The sequence below is a fragment of the Bidens hawaiensis genome, unplaced genomic scaffold (assembly GCF_021521415.1).
Source record: "Bidens hawaiensis isolate Kalapana, Puna unplaced genomic scaffold, B.hawaiensis_p1.1 tig00024624_1, whole genome shotgun sequence".
NCBI lineage: Eukaryota > Viridiplantae > Streptophyta > Magnoliopsida > Asterales > Asteraceae > Bidens > Bidens hawaiensis.
This window is the reverse complement of record NW_027493889.1, coordinates 39948-53855: the sequence shown is the minus strand read 5'-3', so window position 1 is coordinate 53855 and position 13908 is coordinate 39948. Positions and strand designations below refer to the sequence as shown.

The 13908-nt window shown below is 32.3% G+C and overlaps 1 pseudogene across 1 annotated transcript; it reads right to left on the bottom strand.

The window, feature by feature from the left end:
- Positions 1-2172: 2172 nt before the first annotated feature.
- Positions 2173-11636, bottom strand: LOC143569645 (lysine--tRNA ligase, cytoplasmic-like; annotated as a pseudogene). The gene is made up of 17 exons (XR_013141768.1): positions 11569-11636; positions 11416-11491; positions 8628-8696; positions 7795-7960; positions 7614-7707; positions 7259-7344; positions 6116-6233; positions 5972-6034; positions 5156-5281; positions 4796-5078; positions 4054-4147; positions 3822-3978; positions 3595-3738; positions 2785-2853; positions 2555-2698; positions 2426-2477; positions 2173-2338 (listed from the first exon to the last, which is right to left on the bottom strand). The product of XR_013141768.1 is annotated as a lysine--tRNA ligase, cytoplasmic-like (transcript).
- Between the last annotated feature and the right edge of the window lie 2272 nt (positions 11637-13908).

Genomic DNA, 13908 nt, shown 5'->3' with positions numbered 1-13908 from the left:
AACGGGATCTTTTCGGGTTTAGTTTCGGTACTGATTAATTTTATATATTTCCGCTGCGTATAACTATAATTAATGAGATTAATTATTATTAACCACATTTATTGAACCGGTTGTAATAAACAAAATTTTAACTGATCACCACTTAAACCAACACTATCTCAATCGGGTGAATTTAAAAAGAATAAATCTTGCTATTAAAATTCTGGAATAACAATTCTGCATACGACCTTCAAATAGGACCGATACCATTTAAAATCACTTTGAACATAAACTTATTGCATTTAATCATTCTATACTATTGCTTGATTATAAAAAGAGCAGATAGAAAGCTAGTGATAGGGTGCATCTATTGTTGTATAATTATTATTTTATCGTTTTAGTGGACTTATTTAATAACAGGATAAGAATTAAGAAACATATGACTGGAATGATATGCGTGTATTTTGGTTGGGCCATTTAATCTTTGAATATATTGTGACTTGTTAGGTCGTGACATGTTCCTTTTGAGAGACCCTGTGGAAGAAATTAGGTTTAACTTCAAGAAATCAAAATAATTAGAGAAGCAGGTCGATGGGTGTGTTATTCTCTTTATATTAAGTCATTTTTTTTTACTTGTTCACTTGCATTCATGGTATATATATTGTAATCTCTTTTTTATTTTATCTAACATGAAAACATTTATTTTATTTTTTTCTTTCTACAACGATAATACGATTTGCGATTTTATTTCCTTCAAGAGTTCGTTTAATCCACAAAGGAGGTGTTTGTTGAGGTCTCTCGGCTTGTACAGAGTGCTTTAGATGGTTATAAGATGATGCATATTATTATTCACTGTTTATAAGGACTTTTAGGATTTTTAATTTGACATGTATGAGATTAAACATACAACTTCGTTTCTTAGTATTTGAAAGCCGTTTGGTTTCGTTTTTTGGTTTCTTGATTTGCGTCAGGGTTCGGTTTTACCATTTGGTCTCTAAATTTTTTACACAAAGTATGTTTTGCCTAAATGGTGCAAGTTCCTGTCAACTAATGGAAATTTTGGTACTGATTTGTGTTAATTAGCAATGTTTGTGGTTGCAGGTTGAATAATATTATAGCATCCTTTGTTAGATTTTTGGTCCATGGTTGTATCTTTAACAAGACAAAGGTCATCCAACACCAATTTGCTTTGGAGGTTAAATACAATTTTAAAGGTAAAAATGTATGCGCATGAAAAAACTATGATATGCATATCTATTAACATGTATAAATTAATTTTCACATGTTGAATACGGATGGCATGGGTCGGTTCAATTGGTTTTAGGCTGAAACCGAATATAAAACCGAAATGTCGGTTTTTGAATTTTTGAAATCATGCAAGCTTGGTTTTTCAGTTTTGTTATTTGAGCTTGAAAATTTTGGGCCTAAATAAAGAAAAAAAGTTGGCTAATAGTTCCGAATTCATGCCTAATGTTTTTTGCTAATTAACAATTAGTTGGTTATTTCTACTCTTAGGCTAAAATATTTGAGTTAAACTATATATTAATATGAAACTATTATAAATTACTTAAAATTTAATATATATATATATATACACACACTTAGGCTTGGTTTGGTTTTTTCGGTTTTAGTTATATGAAAAATCAAAACTAAAGGTTAACCACTTGGATAAATAAGTTGTTATCATGGTGAAAAATCTAAAATGTTAGAAAGCACGAGTGGAGTTTGCAGGTTAACCTTATGTAAGAAATTTCAATGAAATTAATTTTTCATGCCTTACAAGCTAACCCTCCGTTTTTAACTAATATTTGTTTGAGCTATTTGAGATAAAACATCCCCAATTGACCAATCAAGACGTTTACTTTGTACTGGAACCAATGGCTCAGCTGGATGATTCATATAAGTCGAGCAACACATAAACTAAGAGTTGAAACATTGTGTTTATAGAAAACATAAAATGTTGTTATTATTATTATTCAATCAAAATTTTTCAACCCGAGTATCGACTGGGCATATACCAGTAGTTTATAGACAACTATATGAGGTTTAAGGAATTCCAACATATGAATTGAATATTATGATACTTGTTTAAAGCTTCCGAGGTTATGTTCATATTTGTGGCTGGAAATAACTTCAAAATCCAAAGCAGAAAAGCTCAAAATAAACAGATAGTCAATAGCTATCATTTTCACTATTTGGGTGGCAATTTAAACAGTAACACAATCAAACCTCTAAAGTATGCATCATAAGCTTTGACAATACAAATCTTGGCTGAATCATTCTAAACAAAACTTGGTCTTCTCGGACCCACAAGCCCGAAGATCCCATGAATGAGCTCAAATTTTCAGGTTTTCGACAGCTGTGGATCATTAAATTCGTTAGTTTACAAATTAATTAACGAACAAAATATCATTTGATCAGACAAAAATGAGACTTGTGTTTGTACCTTTGACAGGCGGTTCATCCTGCGGTTTCATGGCGGGGAAAAGCAATACCTCCTGTTCGCAAAATAAAAAATAGAATGAAATTATATATAAATTCATGATAATACAAAGATTTAAAAAATGGCAAAAACCTTGATGTTTTGTGAGTCGGTGAGCAACATAGTAAGCCTATCAATACCCAATCCCCAACCACCAGTTGGCGGTAAACCATATTCAAGAGCCGTACAAAACGTTTCATCCAAAGCCATTGCTTCATCATCCCCTGATTGTCGATCCTGAAACGTTTCTCATTCGACATGTAAATCTCAAAATAGTACTATTTGGACACAAAAAAGAACTTTTTCAAAAAAACGTGACGCACCTTTAGTTGATCTGCAAATCTCTGGCGTTGTACCACTGGATCATTAAGTTCAGTGTACGCATTGGCAAGCTGAAAAAAATATATGATGTTAATGAGAGTTAACCCAGCGCGTTTTGACATGTCACCCAACCCGTCGGACCCGTTTTTACCAACCTCTAGGCCTTTGAATGAAGACATGTCTCCTTCGATCGTTTATGTTCTCATACTTTTATGTTTGTTTGTTTTAAGTTTGTTCATTTATGTATTCATTTAATGTTAGGTCCATTATAATTATGTCTATTTATGTATTAGGGAGAATGGAAGCAAGTTGCAGGTTTCCGGCAAGTTTCCAGCTGGAGAAGAAGGTCCACGTCAGCAAATCACTAACGAAGTTAACATCCGTTAGTCGCAGCCCGTTAAAAACAAATACATCAATAGTTGAGACGGTCAGCAGGCAAGTGTAAAGTTGGGACTGATATTAACCAATATTCCTTTTACTAAATTAAAACTAACGCATTGCAATTATATTCACGTTTGCTTTTAATTGGGTTGTAGCTCAATTATGTTCATTTATGATTTGTTCATCTATGTTCAGTTATATTCTTCCTTTCTGTGCGTTTATCTTATTCGCAAACGAGCATATACAAGAATTAGTTTGTTTTCTTAACGAACGAACACAAACAAGAAAACCATGTTTGTGTTTGGTTGTTTGTTCAGTTAAAGTTAAACAAACAAACACAAGCATGCCTCATTCACGTTCAGTCGGTTCGTTTGCAAAACTTCTAAAAGAGGATAAATAGATCAACGAGTCAGATTAGATTGCATTCATACCTCATGCTTGTTGATAAACAATTCAAAGCGTTCGGTCGGACCCTTCTTTGACCGATGCTATTTTGCAAGTGGGCTCATTATCTCAGGATGGTTAATTATAAAAGCGGGATTCACACACGTCTCCTCAAGAAAGTGTCCCACAAGCTGATTCACATAACAAAATTATAAAACTTAATACCAATCAAGTGTAGATATAAACATAATCATAAAAAGAAAAGAAAAATTACTTTATCGAGCAAGCGTGTTGTTGTTTGAGGTGGTGGGCATTTAATATCAAACTTGATGCACGCGTCAAGAAGATATTTATTGGCTTCTTCGCCAGCAAGGTCTTTGGGTATGTTAAGGTTCACTATTTTCTCCAACTCTTCGATCATATCAATCCTTCTGAAAATGGTTAAATCATGTTAGTAATAAATAATAAAATGAAACTAAAATTCATATAGTTAGTAAGTAAATGACCTGAAAGGAGTGAAGTCGATTTCAATCGGGTCATTATCCAACCCATTTGCATGGTACTTAATTTTGTATCCACCGGTAAGCTCCTTCACCATACCTGGTATATTTCGTGTTATTATCTTTAAATAGTCAAACAAGTCAAATCAAATTTCCCAAATTATTTATCATTTTGTTAAAACAAATTAAATTATTATATATATAGGATCAGGTTCATTCATAACTTCCAAATAATGTAACAAATTTAAGAACTTTCGACAGCCAATCATTTTATTTATTTATTTTATATAAAAAATATTTTAGGGTAGTTTTGTCATTTATTATATGTAATTTTGCAATTACATATATGTAATCACATGTTTAGACAGAGGTGTGAATTTCTGACACAACATGCAAACATAACACGAAATTTACAGGTTGCTAAATGTTTTTATGTAATAAATTAAACAGACTACAAAAATATTATAATTAAAAGGTACTTGTTTTATAAAAAAAATTGTACTTTTGTTGTAAAAAACAATATATTAATATGTAAAAAACATAGAAACTTTTCATATCAAACGGGTCGTGTATAACCAATTACATATAATAAATGATGAAACTACCTTCAAAATAATCTTAAATATGTAAAATAAGTAAAATGATTGGTTGTTAAGAGTTCTTAAAGTTCTTAAACTATTTAGATAGAAATAAACTTTGTAGCTGTTACTTTAAAAAAATCTTCAAAAAATGTTTCAGTTCAACTTACCACTCAACATTTGCTCAGTTAGCTCCATCAAGTCGTTGTAATCAGCAAACGCCATATAAAACTCGCACGTTGTGAACTCAGGATTATGTGTCAAATCAATCCCCTCATTTCTAAACTGCTTCCCTATCTCGTATACAAGTTCGAGCCCCCCAACCACAAGCTCTTTCAGATAAAGTTCGGGTGCAATTCTCATGTATAGTGTCATGTTTAAATCATTGTGGTGAGTCACAAACGGGCGTGCAGCGGCCCCACCGGTAATCATGTTCATCATAGGAGTTTCAACCTAACAAATCATAAACATGCTTAGCAATAAAAAAGAGATTTAAAAAGGATTAATGAAAAAGTAAACTGATAGTTTACCTCCAAAAAGTCAAGATTGTCGAGAAAACGTCTAACATAAGATACGACTTTCGCGCGAGTCTTGAATATATGTCTTACTTCTGGATTGACCATCAGATCTAAATATCTTTGACGGTATCGTGTTTCCTATCATAAAAGTATGAACTTGAGTTAAGGCAGGTTTGTTTAACTATGAACAAACAAACAATCAAACACGAACAATTAAACGAACAGGGTTTTCTTGTTTGTGTTCATACATTAAGAAAATGAACTTGTTTGTGTTCGTTTTTCTTCTTTCGTTAATAGTATAGACGAACGTTCAAAAATGTAAACGAACAAACATGAATAAACATAAATGAACAAACAGTTAAGCTAAAACAAATGTGAAGAACAATGTATTGTGCCTAAAAAGTTATTGAAACTAGACTAAGCTGTAATGGGCCAAAAAAATATTAAATGAATACATTAAAGAACGTAAACGAACAAACTTATAACAAAAATAAGAGGAAAGAAAACTTGGTTTCGATTGTAATTTCAACTTAGTAAAAAGTAACACATTTAATAGCAACAAAACAATCAAATATATGGAACGTAAACAAACAAACATAAACGAATTTAAATAAAGGAGCGTTAACGAGCATATATGACAACAAGACATGAGTTCATGTCCACTCGTTTAACTAAAAGAACAACTTTTTTTGTTAATGTTCACTCATTTATTAAAAAACAAACATATATAAACTTCCCACCAAACAGTTCACAAACTGTTAACTGAATGATTGGTTGGTTTATAGGTAATACATGAGACAATATGCCTCAATAGCTAGTAACCAATACCTGATCTTTTAATATATATGCATCAGGATTTCTACCAGTTCCTGGAGTCCAAGCATCAATATTCTGTAGATTAACAACGCAATTTTAAATCATTAAATGCAAACAAATTTAAATTTAAGTAAACAAATATAACAAGTTATTAACCTTTGCATTAGTATTATCTGCAGCAGCTGCACTTTTTGTCTTGGCATCATATGCAAACAAGGTGATAAAACAGTGAATGATTTTGGGAATATACTCAACTCTCCCCTTTTGCTTTTTCCTGCCAAAACAAAATAAAAATTATATTTATGTGCAAGTAAAACATAACTAAAGAAGCCAACTTGACCCATTAATTTATAAAGTGGGTTGATATAAAAGTTAATAATTAGCTAGAAAAGAAGCTAGTCAATAAGTCAAACCAGTTAGGTCGAAAGTTGTCCAATTGGTTTAATTAAAAAATGGGATTTATAGCGTAGTATTAAATATAGTTTTTGTAATCATAAATAGCATACCAACTACTTCCAAAAGTTTATAAAAGAAGCACATCCGTGTTCGTTCATTTAACTTTAAACAAACAAACGAACATGAACAGTAAAATAGACTTTTCTTATTTGTGTCAGATCTATAAAGAAATGAGTGTGTTCGTGTTTGTTTATGCTCGTTAGTTAACATTATAAACAAATGATTCATGAATGTAAATGAATGAGAACATGAGTGAACATAGCATAAATGAACAAACATAACTGAGTTAAAACCAATTAAAAGTAAATGTGAACAGCAATGTGTTAGGCCTAAAATGTTATTAAAACTAGACTAAACTGTAATGAGGCTAAAATATTAAACAAAGCAATTAACAAACTTAAACAGCATAAACTAACGAACAAACACGAACAAATCTAAATGAACGAATATTCACAAGCATAAATAAACAGACGAGACGTGTTCATGTTCATTCGTTTACCTAAAAAACTAAGTTTTTTGTTCATGTTTGCTCGTGTATTAAATAAACAAACATAAACAAACTTCCGACCGAACGGTTCATGAACAGTTCACTGAATATCCAATTCATTTACAGGCCTACGGATTGCATCAAACATCAAGTGGAATACTTGAGAAATAAAATGACAATTTTGAACAAGGTTCTGCAACAATAGAAAGATTTTAATCAAATAAAAGCCAAAATATCTAATATTTTTAAAAAACAAAGCGTACCCCACCAAACTATATAACAAAACTTTATCTCACACACTATCTAAAGACCATTAATAAATAAACAAATTAAAGTTGCAAGCCGAAATTGCAAACCTGGAAACCCGACGATCCCAACACTATCTCCACGCTTCACGCCAGAATGGTACTTCGAGAATTCAGCTTCATCCAATTCAGATCTCCTGCCAAAAGAAACATGAATGCTTAAAGAAGTGTGTAATTTTAGCAGTTATAAATCATAAAAATTACATCATAAATCTTCATAAAAACTGTAAATGGATATGCACGGTTGACATATAATTTAAGATGGCATCTAAATGCATATATTCTTAATAAAGAAAAAGACATCAAACAGTTTGAACCATTATCAAACAACAAAAAAAGTTACTTTTTTTACAAGTGAGTTGAAATTGCAAGACAGTATTTGTATACAAATAAGATGAATGTTTACCTTGCATCAGCCATAACTTGCACTTTTCCACCAGAACCATGCAAATCATAAAAGAATAGTTTTGATGAAGATGATCGTTTATTCATCAGTCTCCCTGACAAAAACACATGTATCATCATTCATTATAAGTTATTAAACATTAAATTCATGTAAAAGGTTGATTTTATAGTATTCTTCTCACCAGCCAAAGAAACTTGAACATCTTCCAGGTGGTCCCCATCTTTTAAGGTTTTATACTTCTCAATATATTCAAGAATGGACATCGAGACATGGAATTTGTGAGGATAGGGATTCGCATTTGCTGCCTTTTGAGCATCAAGTGCTTTCAACCGATTGTTGAAGTATTGCTGCATCCACAAATAATCTTTATGAGATTGAAGTATAGTTTTAAAACATGTTTACTATAGTACCAAAAGTGTCGAATCTAAAAAGGTTAGTAATCCTCATAACACAAAAAAAATATCATGCTAGGTGACATTCTAGAGCTTCTTCTGCTGACAAATATTTTATAACTTGTTCTTAACGTAAGTAATGAACCACCAATTTATCAATATCAATAGAAACAAATCTTTTCAGAGTAGTTACAACTACACATTGAAGTATCCTTAAAAACCATCCTAGCATCCCACAAAGTATTGTCGTTACTTAAAGCTATTAGAGCTTTTACCCAAGCAAAACAACAATTCTGTGCATAAAACATGTTTCTTTTCCTTATCAATGCATGAAAGATTTAACTGCTAAATATTACTATTAACACTTTCAATAAAGTTGTTAAACGCTGAGCATTAAAAGACTGAAAACAAATGTCAATAATGCTGGCTTCATTAAAGCCAATCATTTATCCATAAAACTTTTAAAAAACTTGCAAGGCTAATAAGCACATAGACGCTGATGCAGGTTTCAAAATAATAACATATGCCATCTTTCAAAAAGAAAATGAACTCAGACTGAATACAAAAATATTTAAACACAGGTCTAACCGTCTAATATATATAACCAAGAAAAGAAATATACCGTTGGGTCCATGTCTTCATCATCGGCTGCAGACGGCTTTTGAGCTGCTGATTTTGGCATTGCCGCAGCCTAAAAAAAACAGAAGCCAAGATTATACTTCTTAAAATAAGAACCGGTCACAATCTACAATACCTGGTATTCTAATTCTATTGTAGACTAAACTAAAAGAGTTGTTAGTTACACAGCCACTTCCTTGTTACATTATTGCATCATAAAGAAACACAGCCAATTGTGGTTAACTAAAGTTGCAGATTCAGACACTAGAAACACAGGCCATGTTACGAGCGGTCGAGCGTGTTGAACCTAACAGCCGGTTTACATTACACCTAAACATATGTTACCAGATTTCTATGCCACAGTAGAACTTTAGAAGTATGTTTCTCTAATCATACATTGTTTTAAAAACAGAAAAACCACATAAGCTGCGGTGATCTAGACTAAAATAAGCTAAACATAACATAATGCACAATCTCACACCACATTTCATCAGGCTAACTATAAAAAATACCATTTCTTTCAGCATTTAAATTCATTTCCTAAATCGATCCCTAGTAAACAAGCAAATACTCCAAAATTTAATTAGAAAACAGATTTAAATGTTGAAAAGTAACAAGACTTTTGTTGCTTACAAAGATGGTGTGTAATTCTTCATTATGTCATTCTTTTACTTATTGTCTAAATCGCTGAAATATGTGCAAAATGCATGAGTCGAGAAAAGCACTTGTACAATTCTACTGTTGACTTTTGTTACCAATAAGTTCGTAACATACCTTTTGTGTAAATTGTAGACCGTATATTACGTTCAGCATGGTCAATAACATGAGCCAATGGTCTGAACTGTGTTTCTTTATGCCGCAAAAGTGAATTAGCTTTAATTTAATCTAGTGCCCACTACGGGTGTGCATGAAACCCAAAAATAGCAATCTAAAACTGAAAAAAAACAACCCTAAACAAAATCGATGGCTTGTTTTATGTTTTTGTGTGAACCAAAATTTCGGTTCCTATCCGGTGGTGTGTAACTAAAACCAAACCAAATTATTAGATTTTTTAGTATTACTTTTATATTTAAGTAATTTACAATAATTTATTATATAGTTTTAATAATCAATTAAAACTAACCAAAAAATTTAGGACCAAACTCATCTTCAAGCCCAAATGCAAAACCAAAAATACCAAACCCAAACCAAAAGAAAAAATAAAACTAAACACTTTTCAAAAACTCAAAAGCTGAGATTTGGAGCTCAAAACCGAACCGACCCACGCACGCCCCTAGGACTATCCACAACATCAAGCTATTAACCTATATTCTAAGCGTTAAATCAAGTTCCAACAACCTTAATTCCACAATTTAATCAAATCGATAACTCAAAACAACTCCAACTAGTATGTGCAGATAGCAATACAAAAACATAATCAATAACTTTATATAATTTCGAATTAAAAAAAACCTAATTTGACCAAAAAAATTATAGCCCAATTATATACTATCAATGTTAATCTAACCATAGTTATCAAATGCGTTAGGCGCACTTAAGGTGCAAAGGCCTCTCCGAGGGCCTAGGCGCTAGGCGCAAAACAAGCGTGGGCCTCAACAAAAAAAAGCGCACTCAAATAAAAAAATCGGAAAAAAAAATTGTAATGGAAAATATATATATATTTTTTTCAAATATTGCTACATAAAACTTTCAAAATTCTTCTACTAAATAAATACTTACAATAAACAGTTGATCACATCAGTAACTTTCAGTCTCTCATTATTATGGAAGATTGATAGTTTTTTCATGACTCAGTTGATCATACGCACGCAATAGATTACAAATAACACAAACAATAAACAAACTTTGTAGTATATTATATAAAACAAAGCATCTTCATAATCTTTAAAACAAAAGCAGTCATCTTCAAGTAATTTAAATTGAAAAATATGAGAATCAATCACTGTTGCAAGTTGCATGTTTATATTAATCGTAAACATGTTACTAACCTCTTGACTCTTCTGGTATGTAGACTCTGATGATATTAAATAGCCAGTTGTCGAGCATTTTTTAGTTAATTTTGTTAAGCCCATTAATTTAGGTAAGTTGTTTAAGTAGGTTAAGTGATAAATCAAAAACAAATCATCAAATAAAATCAAGCTAAACAAAATTAAAAAAATAGGCAAGTGCCGACTAATTTCCTAAAATTGCGCCTGCTTTATGGAAGTCGCTGCATGTGCGCTTCTACTGGATAAAACGCCTAGGCCCAAAAAAGCGGTGCTTTTAATAACTATGAATCTAACTAAAAAATTTAGAACCACATTTCATTATTTTTGGGCAACTTTTTTTTTCTGCCAAAAAAACGTTTTAAGCCCAAATGACAAAACCAAAAAAAAACAAACAAACCAAACCCAAAAAAAACGAACGATTTTCAAAAACTCAAAAACCGACATTAGTTTTAGGTTCGGTTTTTTAGCCCAAAACCAAACCGACCCGACCCACGCACATCTAAAGATTAATTCAAGTTCCAAAAATCCCTAATTCCACAATTTCATCGTTGACGATTTAACCAAACCGATAACTAAAAATTACTATGTGGTCTAACAGCTAGTTCAAGTTCCATAAACCCTAATTCCACAATTTAACTAGCATTCACAATTTAATCAGATTCCTAATATTCACACGGGTTCGATAACTCAAAACAACTCCATTAATTAGTATGCAGATTGCAATACACTACTTTATAAACAAACATAATCAATAACTTTATATAATTTCAAAATATTAAATAAAAAAGGCTAAAAAGAATTGACCTTTTTCTCCTTTTCTTCTTCCTTCCTTTGCCTCTCTTCCTCCTTCTGCTTGTTCTTCAACTCCTTCTTACGAGCACTTCAAACAAATATTAATAATTAATTAATCAAAATTAAATGAAAGAATTGGTTGCAGTAGTGAATTTGAGAGCTTACTTCTTGCTTATGGTGTCTGGTTCCGGTGGAGCGGTCAGATTATTTTTATTATTCGCCTGATCCGCCATTGATTGATTTACGGTTGGTGACGGAGTTAGGGTTTATGGAAATGGCGGCTAATGGTGAGTGTGTTTTTTGGATTAGGGTATGTGTATTGTGTGAAAGCGGGAGGGTAGAGTTGGGAATATGTAAAGAGAGTAGGGGTATAATTGTCTACTGAATGTAGGATTATCTAGGTTGTTATAGTGATGCGCCAAGAAAACGAAACTAAGGGTATGTTTGGTAAGGAGCTTTTAGGGGTTTCAAACTTTTAAGAAAAAGCTTATACTCAATTAAAAGCTTCAAACTTTTAAGAAAAAACTTATACTCAATTACAAGCCTTGTTTTGTTGGAAAAACTTCAAGCTTTTAATTTTGAAGAAAAAGCTTCTTTTTTAAGAAAAAGCTATAAGCTTTTACAATTGAATTTACAATTTTTGTACTTGAACTTTCATCAATTTTTGTATATTTATAGTTACATATTTTACCCTTGTTCAAACCTAACTACCTCATGACTCTTTAAAAGTCCATAACTTTTTCACACATTAATATTTTTTAAACAAATTACATCATAAAAAAGAGCATTTTTTTCTCTTTAATTTGAGTATGATATTGATATACTTTTTTACCGGTTATGATTGGCAACAAGTCGAGTCAGACGAGCTCGGATCACGTGTAAGACCAGATTAGGGTCGGAACGAGTCGATAAAAAAGGGTTAATTTACTTTGTCATGTCGGTACGGTTTTGAGTCGAAATGGGTCAGGTCAAAACATGTTTAAGATTAAAACGGTGTCGGATCGGAAAGGGTTTCAGATCAAAAGAGGTTGGCTTAAAAAATTATCTATTTGAAATTAATGTATATTTTAGCTTTGTTTCTTGATTTTCGCCACCGATTAAACGCTTACTGCTTTTGCACGAAGTACACATCTGCATTGGTTATGCACGCACTAATATCAAGTGAATCACGTACCGACACTGATTATGCGGTTGATGTCAGGTTGCGCGTGCACTCCGCCGCACCACGCTGGCACCAATTAGTTTTATTAAAAGCTCCAGCTACTCTGTCAAATACCTAAATATATCTAAAAAGCTTCAGCTACTCTGCCAAACACACTAAATATATCTAAAAAGCTACAGCTAACAGCTAGCAGTTACCAGCTTCCAACTACCAGCTTCCAGCTAGTTTTGCCCAACATACCCTTTGCTTTAAAGTATTCCCGGGCATGTACTCTATCCCTATCTCTATAATTATATTAAAAAGGAATTATGTTTCTCTATCATGTTCAATTAAATAATACTTTTTATACCTTTATTATTACAGTTTTCTCTCTCCTCTGCTCATAACCACTTTAACAAATATTAAAAAATAAATACAGACAAACAAAGTTTCTCAAAATTTACAAAAAATCTTTACATTTCTCTTTCCACCCTATAATTTACACTCACAGCAACTCAAAACCCTACACTATAATTTGCAAACTTCTCTCACATAATTTTAAGGGATGGGTTGAGAATGCTCTAATAAGTCAACAAAAGGTACTAAAAATTCCTAAGGTTATGTGTTACTTGAGTTTTGAGTTATGAGTCGACTAAATGAGCAAATCACCACAATGTGCACCACATCCCAAGATTCGGCAGGATGTGGCACATGCAGATATGGGAGGCACTCTGGTCAGGGGGGTCATCTCTGCAGACTGTGGAGAGGATGGTGAGGTCGACTCACTCAATCTCTCACAGCATGTATATGCGTACACACACACACACACACACACATATATATATATATGGTGGAGTTATAATAAGAAGTGGAATGTGTCTAAAAAGTGTAAGAAGTAATCTGGTGCGTTAGATTTGATAATTTGATGGTCTAGATGCAAAGTGTGTTTTTTAGGCGGTGTGTTTTATTTTAATCCTTGTTTTATAACACTCTAGGGGCATAATCGTCCAGTGTGTTATATTATATATGAAAACATAATCAATCTGTGATTATCATATTTTAATCCAAAATTAAAATACAACACCAAAAACACATCGTAATCTATATTACAGTGTGTTTTAAAACACAACACCAGATTTTAATCAATATTTAGAACACAACACCAAGAACAAAAACACACTTAACAGAAACACACCAATAATTAAAACACAATTAGTATAAATTCTAACTACAAAGAAGATTAATTAAAGCATAGCATATTAAGTCGGCAATGTTTCATCCACCCTAGAATCATAAGTCCCAAACCCCACTCCACATCACCACCAGTCACCTCCGTCGTCACCACCACCGCCTCCGCCATCGCC